The 17,683-nt window shown below is 39.6% G+C and overlaps 1 protein-coding gene across 1 annotated transcript in view; it reads left to right on the plus strand.

The window, feature by feature from the left end:
* Positions 1-3,130: 3,130 nt before the first annotated feature.
* The window catches only part of sema3ab (sema domain, immunoglobulin domain (Ig), short basic domain, secreted, (semaphorin) 3Ab), a 37,852-nt gene continuing 23,299 nt past the window's right edge, over positions 3,131-17,683 (plus strand). The window contains exon 1 of the mRNA XM_067502344.1: positions 3,131-3,330. The gene's annotated coding sequence lies outside the window, so the exon portion shown is untranslated. The remainder of the gene's footprint in view (positions 3,331-17,683) is intronic.

Raw genomic sequence — 17,683 nt, forward strand, 5'->3', positions numbered from 1 at the left:
GAGGTCAGACAAATGTCACGTGTCTGAAGTGGCTTAACACTATTACGCTCGATCACTGCTGAAATGTCTGTTGTAGTCCATGAAGGGGGATCACTACAGAGTACAAGTTCACTTCCTTGCACGCAACTTATTCAATCAAATCAGCTGAATTAACAAAAGTTTCTTCAGTCAGGCTTCACTGAGTTTTAATAGAAAATGGTACTTATAATGTTGTGCCCAATTTAGGCGTTTAAGTTTAATTTGAAGCCTGTAAACAGTATAACTTGGTCTACTGCTCTTCTCTTGTTAAGCCACTAATCACACTGGAGCCTTGAATAACTGTTGTTTACCAAGTCCACCAACAGTATGCTAATCTGTACACACACACAATTTTCTCTGAAGACTTCTCTCTGTCTATTTCTGCTTCTGTTCCGTGAATTTTATTATACTTACAACTTTTTGGCTCAGCTAAATCGTAAATTGTCATTTCAACTAATTTGATTTAAATGAGATTTTGCTGATGGAACGGGTCGTGCCTCAGTTCAACTATTCATCATACTCTTCATTCTATTATAATAAAAAAGTCACTTTCATAACAGACAAATTATTCATTCATGTTGCTTTATGTAATGTCATTAGATTGGGACATTCTGTCTGGCTCTCCACCCATAGGAAGACAAACAGACAACACTTACTGAACACAAACAGAGGGGCTTTGTAAAGGTAACCAGAAACATCCATGTGGATACACACATGCTTCCCCTCATCACAGTGGCAGGCAATCCCACTCTGTTAGGGGTAAAAACACAGAAATTAAACGCTGCATGCTTGTGGTTTTTAATTTAGCACACTGACAGCCTTCCAATAGTCCTGTGGTGACACTGGATAACTTTACGACTCTGGTTAACACAGCCTGGGACAGAGATCAGGACAGACACCCACTTCAGCTCCCCTCCCCCCCTGAAGGGACACATACTTCATTGAAATTTTATTTGGGAAGAAGTAAATTAGGGCTTCAGATGTTTGCCACTTGATCAATCTTTTCAAACACTTTAAGCTGGAGCTATCGATCAAGTAGTTAAAACATTTCAGTGGTCACAAAATAAGTTACTCGCACACATAATGGCAAGTCTTTTCTGGTTGCTGTGCTCTGTATAATTGCATATTTTGGCACCAAACACCAACTTTTTTGGATGATATCAATACCAGTACCACATAAGTGCATGTGTGCAATTGTACTGTATATTGATTGGACCTTGTGCTCTCATTGTACTGTCTGTTAGGAATTGCTGACTGCATGGTACTTGCAATGGATAGCATTGATCTTCTTCCTACTGTAGCCTGCTGGTAATCGCCTCCATTTTTCAAGTGTGATAAAAGGGAGATGTGTATAAAGAATTTATGGGTGAGAAAATACCTTATGTATCAGATTGCCATAGTTCCATTACTAACTGTTAAGTGATGAAAACAGATCTCGTTCAGTGTCTTTGTGGGAGCTTGTGGCTTGGTGTTTTTACTATTGATTGGCTAAATCCTCTCCTGACAATACTGACATGCTGTCAATTTTCTGTCGTTTAGCTGTGCTCTGTGTGACCTTGGTAGTAAAAACTAAACAACAAGGCTCCACATACGAGCATTCTCAGGTCCTCAGAAAACATTGTGGAGATTAGAGAGGTTTGTGCTTCGGCCGCTTCGCGAACCTGTGGTTGTTATACACTGTGCAGGTTTATACAACTTCAGGCTATGTCAGGACACACTGGCAGTGTGGAAAACAACAGTGCCCTGCTCATTAATGACATAATTATATGTGGTTTGTATTACTGCACTGCTCTTTTTGATCTGAGCGCAGTCAAAACCTGGAGGAACATCTCACATGTAAAGATCTGCCTGAGCTCCAACCCATCATGATTTGATGGAATCATCTGAATATTTTTGTATACATTTTACATTTTTAGTTTGTCTAATTGTTGCATTCTGCAGAACAGAACTTCTAAAAGATATGATAACATGCATTAGCACAGATGCACTTATAGACAGTACACACAAATGTGCACATAAGCACCTCATTGTAATGTAAATGTCTAAAAACTGCGTATATGCCGAAAGAAACTGCACACACAGTGTGGTCCATGTGTTTTGCTTCATGATCCTGAGATGTGAAAATAAATGTTTGGGGGAAAGGCAGCTTTGGAGGTGGTCTTGTGGGGATGTGTATGGAATTTTGAAAGTGCTTGCTCTGTAGGTGCTGCGTATGTGGCTGTTCCACTGCTGCATGGCGGTGACAGTGTGTGCTGATGAAAACCACATGCAGTGCTGTGACTGTGTATGGTTCAGTATCTCTTTGTGTGCCTGTATGTCAGTGTGTTTTTATGGAAGCCCAAGCTATGGACTTTACATTAATAAACTCTGATAGGGAACTGCACTTAAATTTGACATGATGACATAAGTCTCCATTTTAGTACTCGTTGTAAGTACACGTTGGTAAGTGTGTGTGAGTGTGTGTCTGTGTGTGTGTGTGTGTTTTCTGAAGGAGGACATAGAGAGAATGGGTCATATGAAGTCATGTGTTGGACTGTTGTAAAGGAAACATTAGTTGCTCAGCTGGAATATTCTGAATGATTACCAGGCAAGCTGTTCTACTGTGTACAGCACTTTGGAGAGTTGTAAATCTTTGGCATTAGGGAACCATAGGCTCTACATACTGTAGCTTTTTTATGTGTCTGTGGCATCTGGAACACACAGTCTTAGTGAATGAGTCACGGACGAATCTTTCTTCATTAGCAGGATGAGGTTTGTGTCCCAGCACGACTCTCATTTGTGATTCCCCACCTACACTCTTCACTCACTCTGTATACCAGCTTACCGGTCTCTCTCTGTCTTGCATTCACTTGCCAAATACAGCACACTCCCAGGTTCCCCAAAGAGGCAGGCAGCAGGCGGGCATGCCTAGTGCCAGCCCTGTCCTCCTTAGAGAGCTTATGACATCACTACTCTTCCCCCAGGTGATTCTGTGAGACACATCAACACTTTAACACTCCAATATGGTTTTTCACATCAGATCAGTAACTAAGGAACGAACAAGACTGTGTTTACTGTATGTTTGGAAGATAGATGGAGAGAAATAGAGAGAGCTAGTGAAAGAGAGATGCTAATGATCGGTACATGGCAGATGGTAGAGTGAGGACGGATATTGCTGCCCACTTAAACTCATCTGTTTTTACTCCAACCCCCAAACACTACTACAAGGCACATTGATCGACATCCACTCAGCTATCTCTCCCTCACACACCCAAGGGCGCATTCTTTCAGATACATGGAACTCTATGCAAACAACAATCTGGATTATTAATTGTACGTTTACACCATTTTGTTTGTTTTTAAAGCATTCTTCTATTGTTATTACAGGAGATCTGATATGACTATGCTGAACAAGAGACAGGACAGTTGTTGTTAGTTATCCATAGAGAGGTCTATTGTCTTGTCATCACTGATATCATATTGTCAGGGTAAAGAGTTCAGTCATTGCATCTTTTGTCATGGCAATAAAATGAGCCTCATTTACAGTTTGTTGGTGTTGTTGGGCTGAGTAACAGATATGGAGGCTGGAAATTCACCCTGGGGGAAGCAAACATGCCATGTGATCTCAAAGCACAACCTGCTGTTTTCCTATGTGCGTGCATCCCATCCATGTAGCAACCACTGAGCATAATTGAGAGGGTGCTGATTTCTGATAGCAGCTCCTTTTATGGAATTATGAAGTGTTTAATGTTCAGTTATGAGTTCGAGGCTTTTATAAATTGTGTAATGTTTCATGTTTAGTATTTTTTAACAGAAGAAAATGCAGTTATTGTATTCCTTATAAATGTGATGCTTTGGAAAATTGTTTCAGTTTGTTTTTCAATTTTACATATCATTTATTTTTTAGGTTTCCATTTCTGTCAATCATTACATCACATACTTTTACAAGTCATGTTGAAATTACTACATATTGCCATTCATGCTCACACACGCACACAAACTATCAAGCAAGCAAACACACTCCTTCTGCAGTGACAACTCGTTTGTCAAAGGAATTGAACATACCACAGAAATCTAACAAACTAGTGCAGTACTCTTAGAGCTGTTAAATCCTCAAGTGTGTATGTGTTTACACTGATCTTTTAAGTCTCTAATTTAAAGCTATGTCCAGAGATGTGTTCTCTTAAGTGAGTGGCTGAAAGGCATGAGTGCATATTTACTGCCATGCTGCACTGTTGAGAATGTAGGTGCTGACAGTGGCTTATGCTGGTCTAAATACTGTAACACATACACAGACAGAGATGCACAAATCACTAGAGCTAGTTCACAGCTTCTCTGTCTCAGGAGATAAAGAGCAGCCTACTGTCTTTAACAAGACCACTGCACATAATTAGAAACTAGCAGCGACAATTACAGAACAAAATAAAACAAGGTAAAAGGATTGTCACATTTGCTGTTATATTATTAAAAATTGAGTCACATGTTTGGCTTTATTTAACAAAGAGGGCAAATGTTGTTATCGGTGTTCCAGGTGTGGCAAAGTTGCAGCCTGCTATCTGGGATATGTTAAGTGCTAAATCTGTGTTGAGGCTTTATATTTGGGCCAGCTTGAACTGAAAATGCATTGTCTCATGGCATTTAGTCTAGATCTTTCACTTCATGTGGTCAGCTGCTGCAAAGCCAAAAATTCTGCACATAGCTTTTGTTTCTCTGAGCACAATGCAACTGAATACCTCTCATTAAGTGTAGCTGACCGTTACCACATGTAGGTGAGGTTAAGAGGGGTTAGCATAACTCTCCTGCTACTGCTCAACAAGATGCCGAAAATGTGAATTGGTACCAGGAAAAACTGTAGGATTTTTCTAAAAGAAAGAGAAAGAAATAGAATTCAGTTCAGATATGTTCTACTTTGAAACTTCTAAGCACAGTGTGTGGATGAGAGTGGCACTCTGTCTACCATCAACACACGGCTGAAAAAAAGGGCAGAAACATCATCATGTAGAGGTGTCACATGGAGCATGAAGTCACTTATGCCATTTCCTCTCATTACCCCCTCTTCACAGAGGGTTGGGGTCACTGAGCAGAGGGCTAATTGAGCCTTAAGATAACGCAACTGAAATGTACTAACAGTTTTCTCCCAACATACTGTCACTGACACAAACAGCAAATCCTAAGTGGTTGTTATGCTTTCACCATGAATCAGGCATTCCTGTTGCACGCTTACTGGCAGTTCATTATTCCTCTCATCAGAGAATCTGTCTTTACATAGACTGAGGTAAACAGAGGAATTCTCAGGGAATTTCTTGGGTTTTCCTATTGCTGTATATGCAATATCTCATACTCCTGATATTGGAATGTTTTTTTGGTATGAGCATATGTGAGCTGCATCGCTCTTAATAAGTTCCAGAGATTGGAAAATGGCCAAGATATGTTTCAGTTATACCAGGGCAGCAAAATGATTTCTGCATCTAATTACTACCAGAAAGATGATAATTGTTTTTATATGTTATTATATATAAACGATATATAGAGGATTTCCTTTATTCAAATATAACTGTGGTTTTTCTTTGTGACAACTGACTTGACAGATTTGTTGTTGTTGAAACACGGTCCTTCTTTCAACTCACCTCGCTGTGATAAATGTGTCAAAATCTCTGACCCTCTGTCATTCAATTACTATCACCAAGTTGATCTTAGAAGAAGTGTCCCTTCACACTGGCTCAGATTTCCTCACTTCCCCAATAGTTGTACTTCAAACTGTGAGCACCTCAGTAGTTCTTTTTTACAGCTGCTTAGAGTTTGTTTAGAGCTTGAATTGGAACCCTGGATCAGTGGCAATGCTGGGTTGGGTTATGCTCACCTTGATTTCAACCTGGTAACCACCTGATCAACCATTTGAGTAGAATTGTGGCCACACTTAGAGCCTATTGTCTTGTGCCACTTCCAGGCACACTCATGGCATTTGTCACACTTAATATCATTACAATCATCAGTGATCTATAGTAATTAATTAATTGTACTTGAGGACTGTAATTACCTACAATTGTGAGGCATTTCTGAGTGTGTTTATTTTCTGCTACTTCAGACAACTAAAAGCTACTTCACTACAATTCAGAGGCAAAATTTATACTTACAAAGTCAAACTTTTTAAAAAAAGTTTGACTTTTTACATTTCAGCTTACTGTTAAACAGAAAAGAAACATTAAAAAAAGTGCAAAGACAACCATAACATGAATAACAGAAGTGTAACAGCATGACTGACACTTTTTACCTACTCCTCAACCAGACACGATAGATCTGGTACTGATTGAACCTCTGTCACCCTTTGTCTCTTGTCCTTCTTGTCCACCTCATCTCTGCTTTTTACCATTACTTGCACACTATTTCAATCTGATTTTTCCCCTACCCTCATCTCTTGTTCAAATCCCTTCCTCTTTTGCATCTTCCACACATCATGCTTCCCAACCAAAGCTCTCCTGTTGCTGACACAGAGGGGCGATCTGCTCGTTCATGTTAACTGACCCATTCGGTGAACCCCTCTGCTCCACCGGACGCTTATGTTTGCAAACTGTGACAAAGTATCAGATTTACCCCATTCTGTAGGTGCAGGGAGCGTGGAGGAACAGGGGATCTTGGTATGTTCTTCACATTACCTGTCACAGTCCCACCCTACCCCAGTGTGCAAACATTCACTGACACATGCAGACATGCATGCACATGCTCTGTCACACACAGACAATAACCCCAAACATACATTTCAAATCCTTTGCTGCTACACTCTGAATAGAAGTCAGCCCGTGTCATTGAAGGACAAACCCTTATTAAATTAACCTAAGTGATTATTTGACATTTGCTGAAGTTGCTCCGAGGCACAAAATTATAAAAGTCAGTCTGTTTCAGTCACAGGAAGATATCCTAATTAGCTAAATGAGTCATTAATTTTCGCAAAGCATTATTAAGATAAAGTTAATGAAGGTAAGACTAATTAAGACATGATGAATCGAGATGCTGTTTCACCAATTAACACATTATCAGCTACTTCTCTGTTATCACACTAATCTGCTGTTACTGCAGAATGCTGCCTGGGAATTAAACATTAAAACATCATTAAACAGGTTTATCTCTGAGACTGACATTAGTATGACTTCGAGGGAAGTTAGTTTTCTATAGCTTACCCTATTGTTTTACACAGCATTATTTTTACACTCAGAATGTTGCATAGGCCTGCAAACCAATAGCCGCATATCTAAAAATGAAGATATGACGTATCTTTGTCTATATCTGCTTTGTCAGATGTCAGTGTACATTTACAGCCTAAACGAACGTAATAGAGAGCAATTTGAAAAGTGATGAAGTCGCCCTTTAACTGCTGTTAGTATGAAACAACAAATCAGACCTCGGGTATGGGTGGAAATTGGCCTACATGAACTAAGATTTTATGATAGACATGTATACACTGACCGTTTTCACCTCATAAGCCTTTAAGTGAGAATCTAAATTGTTTACTTGAAGTTAGTATTAAGAGATAAATGGGGCAGAGTAAGAGTAAGGTGCACATAGGTTTGCAGTGACAATGAGCTGACTTTGTCAAAATGTGCTTGCATCTTTCCAATGACATTGCAGTCAATAGCTTATAAATGGGTAGCTTTTTAAAAGCTAAGACAGCCAACACATTTTCATTCATCCTAATGAGAGTCTCCTCTTTCATTGAGCGTTGTATTTCTTTGCTGTCCCCTATGAGCTGTTGTTTCAGTTACACTTTTAATACTTTTTCTTACTCTGCAGCAAATGTAGTTGCAGCAAAAAATACTATAAGATAAAGCTGTGTTCAGAGCAAAAAGAACTGGATAAAAAAAACCCACAGTATTCAGATTTATTTTATTGAGAAAACTGCATTCACACCGGGTTTGCCAATGTATGAGCAAATGATAAAGCTTTTTGACCTATGTGTCAGAGAACAAAATGGCTTTAGTAGATAATGCAGATAACAGTGCCTCAGGGATGTTTTTTCCCTCTATCTAGTTTAGGAAGGGGAGGTGACAGGCTGTGCAAAGCAGAGTGTTATAATGACACTGATGTCCTGAGGTAAGTTTCACTTTGTTTTTAGTCTTTAAGTGTGCCGTCAAATGTCTCCCCTCCCCTTTGTTGCGCTGACCTTTGTTCACCATGCAGTGCAGGTTAACGGGGTTGGGCAAGGTAATGACACTGTATGCTTATCTGTGCAGGTGTGAGTGACAGAAGCAGTCACTTATATCTCCAAAAACTTTAATATCTCTCTTCCCATTGAATTTATAGAGTAGGGCACAGTCATTATCAGGAAAGACATAAAGTAAAAATAGTAACCTCATCTGACATCTGTGGCATTTCAAATTATTGCAGTATAAATCATAAATATACTTTTATTTTGTGTTCATGACAGTATTATTGTTATTTGGTGTGATATGGTCTTATGCATCCCATGAGCTGTAATTTCAAGATAATATTGAGTTGGAACAGAGCAACTTCTTCTCATTAACAGAATGGCAGCCCAGAGAGAGGGAGCAGGCATAATAATACATTTCTGCAGGTTTGGTTATTTACTCAAATTACCAATGTAGCTAACATTGTGTTCTCAGTTATGCTCTGTTACATATTCAGAGTGGTGAAGTCCAGTGTGTCCTGTTTTTTCCACTCAAATTAATTATTCAAAACAAACAAGGCAAAATATTCAGTTAATGTTGGGAGGTTTGGAACTTGGCTACTTAGTAATGCATCCCCCAAAGACGGCATATCATTAATACTGGAGAGACTACCATATACAAAGTCCAAAAACTGAGTGCAGTGCAGTAGAGGAAGAAACTTAAAACTGTGAATATTGCACAAACCTAGATCATAAACTGAACCCTGATTAAAAATTATTTAAAACCAAGTTTACAGAACCCCATGTTGAATAGGCCCACCACACTGATGAAAACAAAACAGCTCATTTATGCAGTGTTTCCCAGTTAGACACATGAAAGATGTAGGACACTGCCATATAATTGAAGATGGCAGGATGGGCTCTGTAGTCCTCTGTGGTCACAAGCAATAGGACAGTGCTATTGAGTGTAAAAGTGGGGGTACGAGCAGGATGACAGAATGTGCGTGTTGGGATGGTTTGTTCCTTTGTTTGCATTCGCAGCATTGCAACAATGTGTCCACTTACTGTAGCAGCGTTAGCCTTCACCTTAATTCTACCAGGGGCCATTTAAGGCTAGACATGGGTGTGATGCAGAGGCACCAAAGCAGAAAAACATTAGGCTTGGATGAAGATAAGATAAAGGGATTGGGAAGAGGAAGATTTTTAGACCTGAGGAGTTGTGTGTTTGTTTGATGCCTTGGCAGAGAACGGTGCTTGACTAATGTGGCGTGATGCACTGAAAGCTGGGCCAAGGGGTTCCTTCCTGGGCATGAGTTTCTGGGTTGGAGTTTTAGCTTAATTGGACAGCTGGACCCTTTTTCTCACACATTTTTTCTCGAACAAGAGTGCTGTAAAATTCTCTTCACCCCTTTATTCATCAGAGTTAGTTTGGGCAACATTGGCAGTATTTCAGAATAGTGAGAGTGCTTGCTATCAGTGCTGTAATCAGAGATTAAGAGATGCATATGTGTTGTTTCTCTGTCTCCTCCTTAAAACAACTTTTCTCTCTCAACCGAGACCCAGCAGTTATTGATACTTTAGCAAAGGGGGAGGGGGGGTCAAACAATAATACCCTGTTCTTTTTCTGCAGGTTGTAGGGGTTCTCTTTACCCAATTCAGAGCAAAAACTACTGGTAGTCAGTGCATGCCCTGTATTACCTTACAGGAATGCAGGCTTACTACTTAGAAGTGAAACTAAACACACTGCCCTTTCGGGATGACTTGTTTTTGTCTGCCAGGCACTTAATTTGACAAATGCTTTGTATGTGACATGCAATTTTATCCATAAAAGCAGGTTTTTATTCTTAACACACACACACACACATACAGTATATATATATATAGACTGACACCTGGAACCTCTGTGGTCGATTACTAAGACTAAGTGAAGTACCTTCTAAAAGTCCACTAGAAGATGTGAATGCAGATCTACAAACAACCTCTACTACAACTATCATCCCAGCAGTGATCCCTTAGATGCTTGGCTATGAGTTCCACATAAGGCATAAGAATCAGTCTTCATGGAGAAGGAGGTTTGAGGCCAAGATCAAAGCCGGACAGAGAGAAGTTAGACAACTATTGAAGTTTGAAGTGAAGTGAAATGAGGAAAGGGGTACCTAATAAGTGCAACAAACTGTCCATACATAGGCCCTTGGAAAGTTGCAAGCACAGGCTCACCGCCCTGACCTCAACACCAGAGAAGTTAAAGCCAGGAGAATAACTCCTCTGAGCCATCGAAGTTGTGCCAAATGGTGGTGGAGGTGGACAGTGCCGAGGATTAGCGAGCATCAGAGTCACTAGCCAGGATGAAACAACAATGTTCCTTGAATACACTAAGAAGATAGTCCCCAAGTGACGACATGCTTAGTGAATACCTCAGGCAGCCTAAACCAGAGGAGCAATAGACGGAAGAGCATAAACCATAATGGAAGGACAAACCCCTGAACAGTATGTGCCACTGGCAGGTAGAAGAGGTGACTCATATTGACACAGGTAGACTGAAAGACAACACAGACAAATTAATCCTGACAGCACAGAAATAGGCTCAAAGTAACAGATCAGTAGAGGCCAGGGTCTTCCAGAACACGCAGGACATACATGGAACACCATAACCAGGAGGCTAACATAGTATAGAGAAACATCTGTGCTGAGTACAGGCTGGAAGTCCCAGCATCAAAATGGGACACACCTCTAATATGTGGTTGAAGATGACCAAGCTAATATCCCGTGGGACTTGCAGATACAGACAAACTGCCGGGTAGGGATAGATGTAGCAATCCACAGTCATAGAAATACCAAGGGCTAAAAGTAGAGTTAGAAAAGATGTGGAAGGTGAAGGCTAAAGTAGTTTTCCAGCAGATTATAGGAACAAGATTTGAGATCTGTCTCAAGAAGTGCACAGTCCCAGCAATGATACTGCACAGGAGGCTCCCAGAGACCAGCCCTATACATATACGTGTATGTATGTTTGTGTGTGATTAAAATAAATGCATTTCTTAAAATCTATTCCTAAAGAAAAAATGCTGAGTGGAGTGCACTGTGGTAAATGCATTTGGGTAGATATAAAGTAAACACCTGGATTGACTTGGCACGATGAAAGACATGCTGTGTCACATTTCTGCTGTTTGTCCAGTAATAAGCTCAAATGAGGTGCAATTTCCTCTTGACTAATTAGTGTGCTGTTTTATCAGCATCCCCAGGGCCTAAGTGATGTGAGCCTTAACTGGAGCTACAGAATGCTGGATGTAGTCTGGATGAGTAAAGGCAGACATATAGACAAGACAGGGAAATAACAAGAAAGGACAAAAGACAGAAGATGTCAGCCAGAGGTCTGTTCATTTCATGTGGGTTAATGTGGGCTAAAATACCCGCCCTAACCATCTCAGTTAATGCAGTAGTTCTAAAGAATGAGAGAAATAAGATTCTCACTTATAATCTAAAGAACACTGTTGTTCAGTTGTTTTTTTTTAAACAACAGAAAGGTAACATCATGTATGGACTTATGTTTACCTGTGGACATGAGAAATCCTGTTGCTTCAAAACTATCAAGCAATGATTACACCTTCCCTCCTTATCTTGTATCATCCTCTTTTCCCTTGGCTTTTTCAGTGTTTGTCCATGTTTTGTCCTTTTTTCAGCACCATCTTCCCTTCACCTTTTTTGATTTAGAGTAGTTAGAGTGCATTCAGTTAGGACAGAACAGCCCAAGGCTGAATAAAGATTATTTTGTTTATGTCAGAGTCAAGGCTCTGGGTGAAGGACATAAATCTGGGTAGAAGATTGGAGGCCCATGGAGCCCTTCTGTTTGACCTCAGCGTAACACCAGAGATGTCACAGATCGATTGCTCAGGCCCTCCTTCCTTTCAGTCTCCACTGCTATTGACAAGGTTGGTTAATCCATCGCAAAATGTCAGAACACACATTTATGGGCTCTGCACATTTAGGGGTCAGATGTTGCAAGCAAAATGACTTGATTAAAATGCACGAAGAAGCATTACAAGGACATTCAGTGTGTATAGATTTAGATTCAGACAACACTAAGCAAGGTAAACGGGAGCCATAGAAATGCCTTTCACACAAAGCAATAACTGATACACAATTTTTTTTTTCATCTTAGAGTCTGTTTTTAATTTAGTACTTTTGTTTACAGCTTTAGTGATGAGAGATAATCAGAAGATTCGATCTGCAGGGTTAGAATTCAGACTTAACCCGGAGTGACAGAGGCTCCTATGTGACCCCCCCTTTTTTTCTTTGGTAACTTAGCAGGGGTATAATCCCAAGTCTTAGCACTGATTTTTACTCAGGTCTAACCTTCAACCCCAAATAATTCACAGCATGCCATGATAATAAGTGCTGACTGATTTCAACTTTCACATTTGCTCTAAATAAAATTTACGGTCAGAAAGTGAATACTCCTTTTCACAGTCCTCCTGGAGCAAAACCATTAAAATTACTGGATGTTGCTGATTATTTTTAGATTTAGTATTTCTGACAGAAAGTAAACAGGGGAAGATGCCTCTGTCCTAAGAATAGTGTAACAGCAGGTTGGAACCTTTTTGAAACATGAGCTCCCGTGAGTCTCGCTAACCACTTTGCCTTTGGCACTGCCCGCAATGAGGGAAAAGGTGTTTGAGTCCGTTACGTTTGCCTAGAAGAAGTTATTGTTATGTCTACTTCCAGAAGGTATCCAGTTGCATGCTTTATGATTTAGTGCTTTATGGTTCTTTTACTCTTTCCCAACCTTCACACCTCGAGCTACATAGAACTTGTGCTGTTAACCACTGGGAGAGTCAACGTAAAGTGTATGCTCGTGTCAATTGAGTTTGTTATACCCTTCAGAAAGTGAGCTGCGTGATGTCTAGACTGCTGTCACCATGAGCTGAGTCAATAAACAGCATCAGTGATACGTTTCAGCTTGTCTGTGTTCACCACACACACAAACACACACAAACACACACACACTCACACACACACACACACACACACACACACACACACACACACACACACACACACACACACACACATTTACAACAGCAATCAAAGCACGTTGTAAGTAATTCTCCTGATTTTTCTCTGTCATTACTTCACCCCACTATCCCCCCTACAGTAGAAAAATGGAAAGTTGGACAATATGCTCACACATCAGCTTTGTAAACATATGTTTGTTTATACAGTACATCTGCAAAACTTTGCACTTTTACAAACCTTGTGAAATATACAATTTATGGGACAGATATTGAAAGAAATGATTGAGTAAAAAAGCCAGAACAAGATAACTTATAAAAATAGTTTCCAGAAAGTTCAGATTTTGTAACATGGATCTGGTGGCTGGCTTCTCTTTGGTACACTACATTTGTTATACTGTACACTGTTTACAGTACAATGACTTCTATTGAAATTATGTTCTCAAGAAATTATGTTCTTATCCAACTAAACTCTAAAAACATCATGTTTCTGTAGGAAACTGAATTACTGTCTGAATTAAGTTCTGCTGCTATGTATTTTTAAATGAAGTGCCACATTAATTAATGGAAAGCAAGTCAAAAGAAGGGTAGGGGTGTATGCGTTGTAAAGTTTTTGTTTTTTCAGGAACCATTATATTCAGCACAGATAATCATAAAGTCATTTAGTAAGAGCAATAGTTTACGGTTTCTGAACTCAGTTTATAAAAGGATATTTGGGACAATCCAGGAGGATCATAGAGCATGTGTGATGGTTTCTTTTTAAAGAAGTAATAGCACTAATATTATTCTCAAGTTAATGCATTAATAGATAACTAAGACAGAAATGGTGCATGATTTAAGCTCCACTGTATGTCCACTATTTGTCTGGCTTGTGTCTTCCAAACTAAAGTGCTCAGTTTAGACAAGTACAGTTTAAAACAGAAGCTGGTTGATCATGATAGCAAATCCATAAAGAGAGGACCTCTGGAAGCCCGAGCATAGTGGACACTGTTTGAATTTAATGTTTGATAAGAGGTGCTGCACAAGCTTAAAGAGAAACTTAGAGCCACTAGTGGAAAAGTTTTGTTGTTGGGCATATTTGATGATATCTAAATATATGAATATGTCTGAAAAAAGTTGGAACTTCAGGAGAAGTTCCTAAAAAGGATATCCTGCGATAAGGATATTTTTAAGGATTATTTATTTATTTATTTATTTATTTTGCCCTTTCGGCTTATCCCGTGAGTTCAGGGTCGCCACAGCGGATCGTTGTCTGCATGTTGATTTGGCAGTTTTTATGCCGGATGCCCTTCCTGACGCAACACTACTGGTATTCATGTATTACGCTACACTCTCTCAAATATGGTGAAAATATCTCTTTTGCCCAATTCACACTTTCCAGGTCCACGTGTTTAACAGTACAGTGATGTAAATTTTGTCTCCACTAAAATCTGTGACAGTAAAAATTCACAAAAAATAATGTTTCACTTTTTATTTAACAGTTTAAAAGCAAAGGTTTGTGATGATGCGATGACTTTTCTGCTGCTCTGATTTCATAAAAAGGGATTTACTCAGATTTTCCTACAATATAATATTGGAATAAGTTGATTTGCTAACAGTATCACAATACATTGCAGTATATCAAATAGTACCCCTTGTGTTGCATCTCCGGTGTGTGGGAAGCTGAGAGGTACAACCGGAGACGGTTGTTAATGTGCATGGTCTATAGGCTGTGTTGTTAACCCAGGCTGGAATGTGGGGAAAAAAAATGTACTTTTAATAATCCAATTAACAACTTGAGGAACAAAAAAAAAACAAAAAACAGTGCCATATTTTGCCGTATTTTGATCTAGTTTCCAGATCTCATAATTAGCAGCTCAAAATTTGTGTGTGCAGTGCCATTTCACAGCCTGCACATGTGCCAAAAAAGAAAACTAGCCAGCATTTCAGGTGCAGCATGTACCACCCCTCATACTGGTCAATGTCTGTTACCCTCTTCTTTTTTTGTCACTTTTCTATTAAGACAAATACAACAAAATTCTTACTGTTGCGACTGTCAGAGTTGCTATCAGGTTTTTCAGTGTGCATGTGTGGACCGTGTCTGTGCTTGCATCCCCACTTGTAGTATAAATTTAAGCATATACATGGCTGCCTTGTATGAATAGAGTTTCATACTATGCAAGTTTTTTTCTAGTAATATATGAGCCAGTACTGGTGCTCTCACAGGCTGTTTCAGTTCGTGTAATCTCTGTATAGCTACATGGCTGTGTGTTTTTGTTGTTCCCTGTGGAAGTGAGAAGCAGGTAGCCTGAAGGTTGAAATATTGATGGACAATGATAAATTCATGTGCTGGTGAAAAGGAAAGAGCATCAAAACATACACTGGAACATCTAATCCTAATGTTCATGTATATGTATAGCAAATTTTACAATGCACAGTCAAGTAAATTAATTTACATTCTCATCAAAATGTAATTAATGCAATGTATATTTCCGGCCATATAAACTGGTGAATTGAGCTCTCTCAGTTTTGCCATAGTGGACATGTGGTTGCTATAATAAGGGTGTGGTTGCTTTGGTTTGGTTGTTTCGATGTTGAAGACGATACACTGTTCCCAGTAATTTATTCATAGCACTGAGGTTTTTTTTTTTTCTGTATTCTTCATCCATTTTTCATTAAGAAAGACTAAATCACCAACAGCATGTGGTTTATTCTGTCATGAATAGTGCATGGCATACTCAGTCTATTTATGCTATTCTCTCTCATGAGTCTGCTTACATAGAAAAGCCAGGGCGGAAAAGGTTTGTATCTATGCCCTGTTTGACGTCAGAGATGTACAAGTATAATTTACTTTTTTTAAATTAGCATTTTAAATAGTACTACTAGTGTTCAACAATGATCCAGATGCCCTTGAGGCCTTCTTTTCCAGTGCAAAGAAGGCCTTCCATCATTCCTTCCAACCTGCTGGATCACACAGCTGGCTTCCATCATTGCATGTTTATATTTGTGTATGGTTGTATTTCAAGCACATAACAACCATGATGCCAAATGCTCTGCCTTGTTATAGGCGGCAACCCAACAATCATTGAAGTACGTTAAATTGTGTCAATTTCTGAATTTTGAATTCGTAGTAGTAAAGCATACTTAGGTGAAATGTTTACTCTATAGATTTTTTTTTTTGCTGCATGTTGCCTGTTCTAATCACTCACTGCTGCCTATCATGAACCTAATATGAACTACAGCTGGGTGGGTGGATGCAGAGGTGGACTGTGCAGGCTGGTATTGTAAAGTGTAGGTGGCTGGCAAGTGTGGCTAATTTGGTTGTCTTGGGCTTGCAGTACATTTTGCTGAGCCAAATCCACTCATTTAGGGGATTATGTTCCCAGGCTTGTGGAGATTAGATGGAGGTCAGAGAGGCTGAAACAGTAGAAAAGAAGGTATGGACAGAGGAATGGAGAACATGGTGGAGAAATGCAAATGGGGGTTACTGGTGTGGAGTGGGGGCAGGTGAAGCTCAGAAAGGCAGAAGAGGAAAACAACTTGTGTGTGGAGCGATCTGAGAGTCGGGGGTGTGCTTGTGTGGGCAGGAGGTGTGGTGGGGAGGGGAGTGTATTGTTTAATGAGGCCTGGCTCAAGGTTTCAGTAAGTATCGACAGATCTCCTTCAATCCTGTCCCTATTCCACAGCCTCACTTTCAAACATACCATGGTTCTCCAGAAGCTGAAGAAGACCCCCCCCCCACTGCACTCACAGATACGAGTTGAAGAACTCCAAGATGGTCAGAGCACTTTGGGCCCACATGTCTTAGTGAACATGAGGTTGAATTGGTGCTTCAGCTTCTTTTGAAATACTCAAATCCCTTTGGCTTTGTAAAAAGCCACACATAGTCGAGGATGTGGTCCTTCTTTTACTGCGCCAGAGTTATTCAGTGTATTCTTTAAGCATAGCTAGGCTGTGAAGTTAGTGGAAAATAATGATAAGATAAACATTTTTATTTTAAAGCTTAATTAAATTCTGAATTTGCAAGGATGCATACACAGAAGACTTCATTGTCATTTAAAAATATAAACAATTTACTGAAGGGCACAGTAGTAAAATGAAAAAGAGTTAAGCAAAGTGCAGCGTATGGTTATGTTACGATATGACTGAAAGGGTTCAGGGAAGAATTTTTTAGTTAAAGAAGCTTTAAATACCTTTCCTATTAGGAGGTTGGGCACTCTCACTACTTTCCAAAGAGTCCGGGAGCATTTTACTTGCCAAGTGTGCATAGGAATTTTTGACAAGAATTAAAGAGAATCATAGGTGACAGTACTTCAACTAAGAAGTTAGATGGCATTGTGAAGTGACATATTGTACAAAAAGCCATAGTTGCTGTTATCCACTTAGCACCTAATGATTAAATGTATGAAAATGCTTTGTGGATATGAGTGGTGTGAAGTAACATTTTTCTAATGGGCCATTCACTCTTAAATCACCCTAAACAATCCATCCGTCTGGCCTTGGTTATGGCAGATTGTGTTACAAGATCCTTGGGATAATGAACTGGTAAGTCAGCACTGCCAATCCTGCATAGGAAAGAAAG

Source organism: Channa argus, chromosome 4 (genome assembly GCF_033026475.1).
Source record: "Channa argus isolate prfri chromosome 4, Channa argus male v1.0, whole genome shotgun sequence".
In the NCBI taxonomy this organism is placed as follows: Eukaryota; Metazoa; Chordata; class Actinopteri; order Anabantiformes; family Channidae; genus Channa; species Channa argus.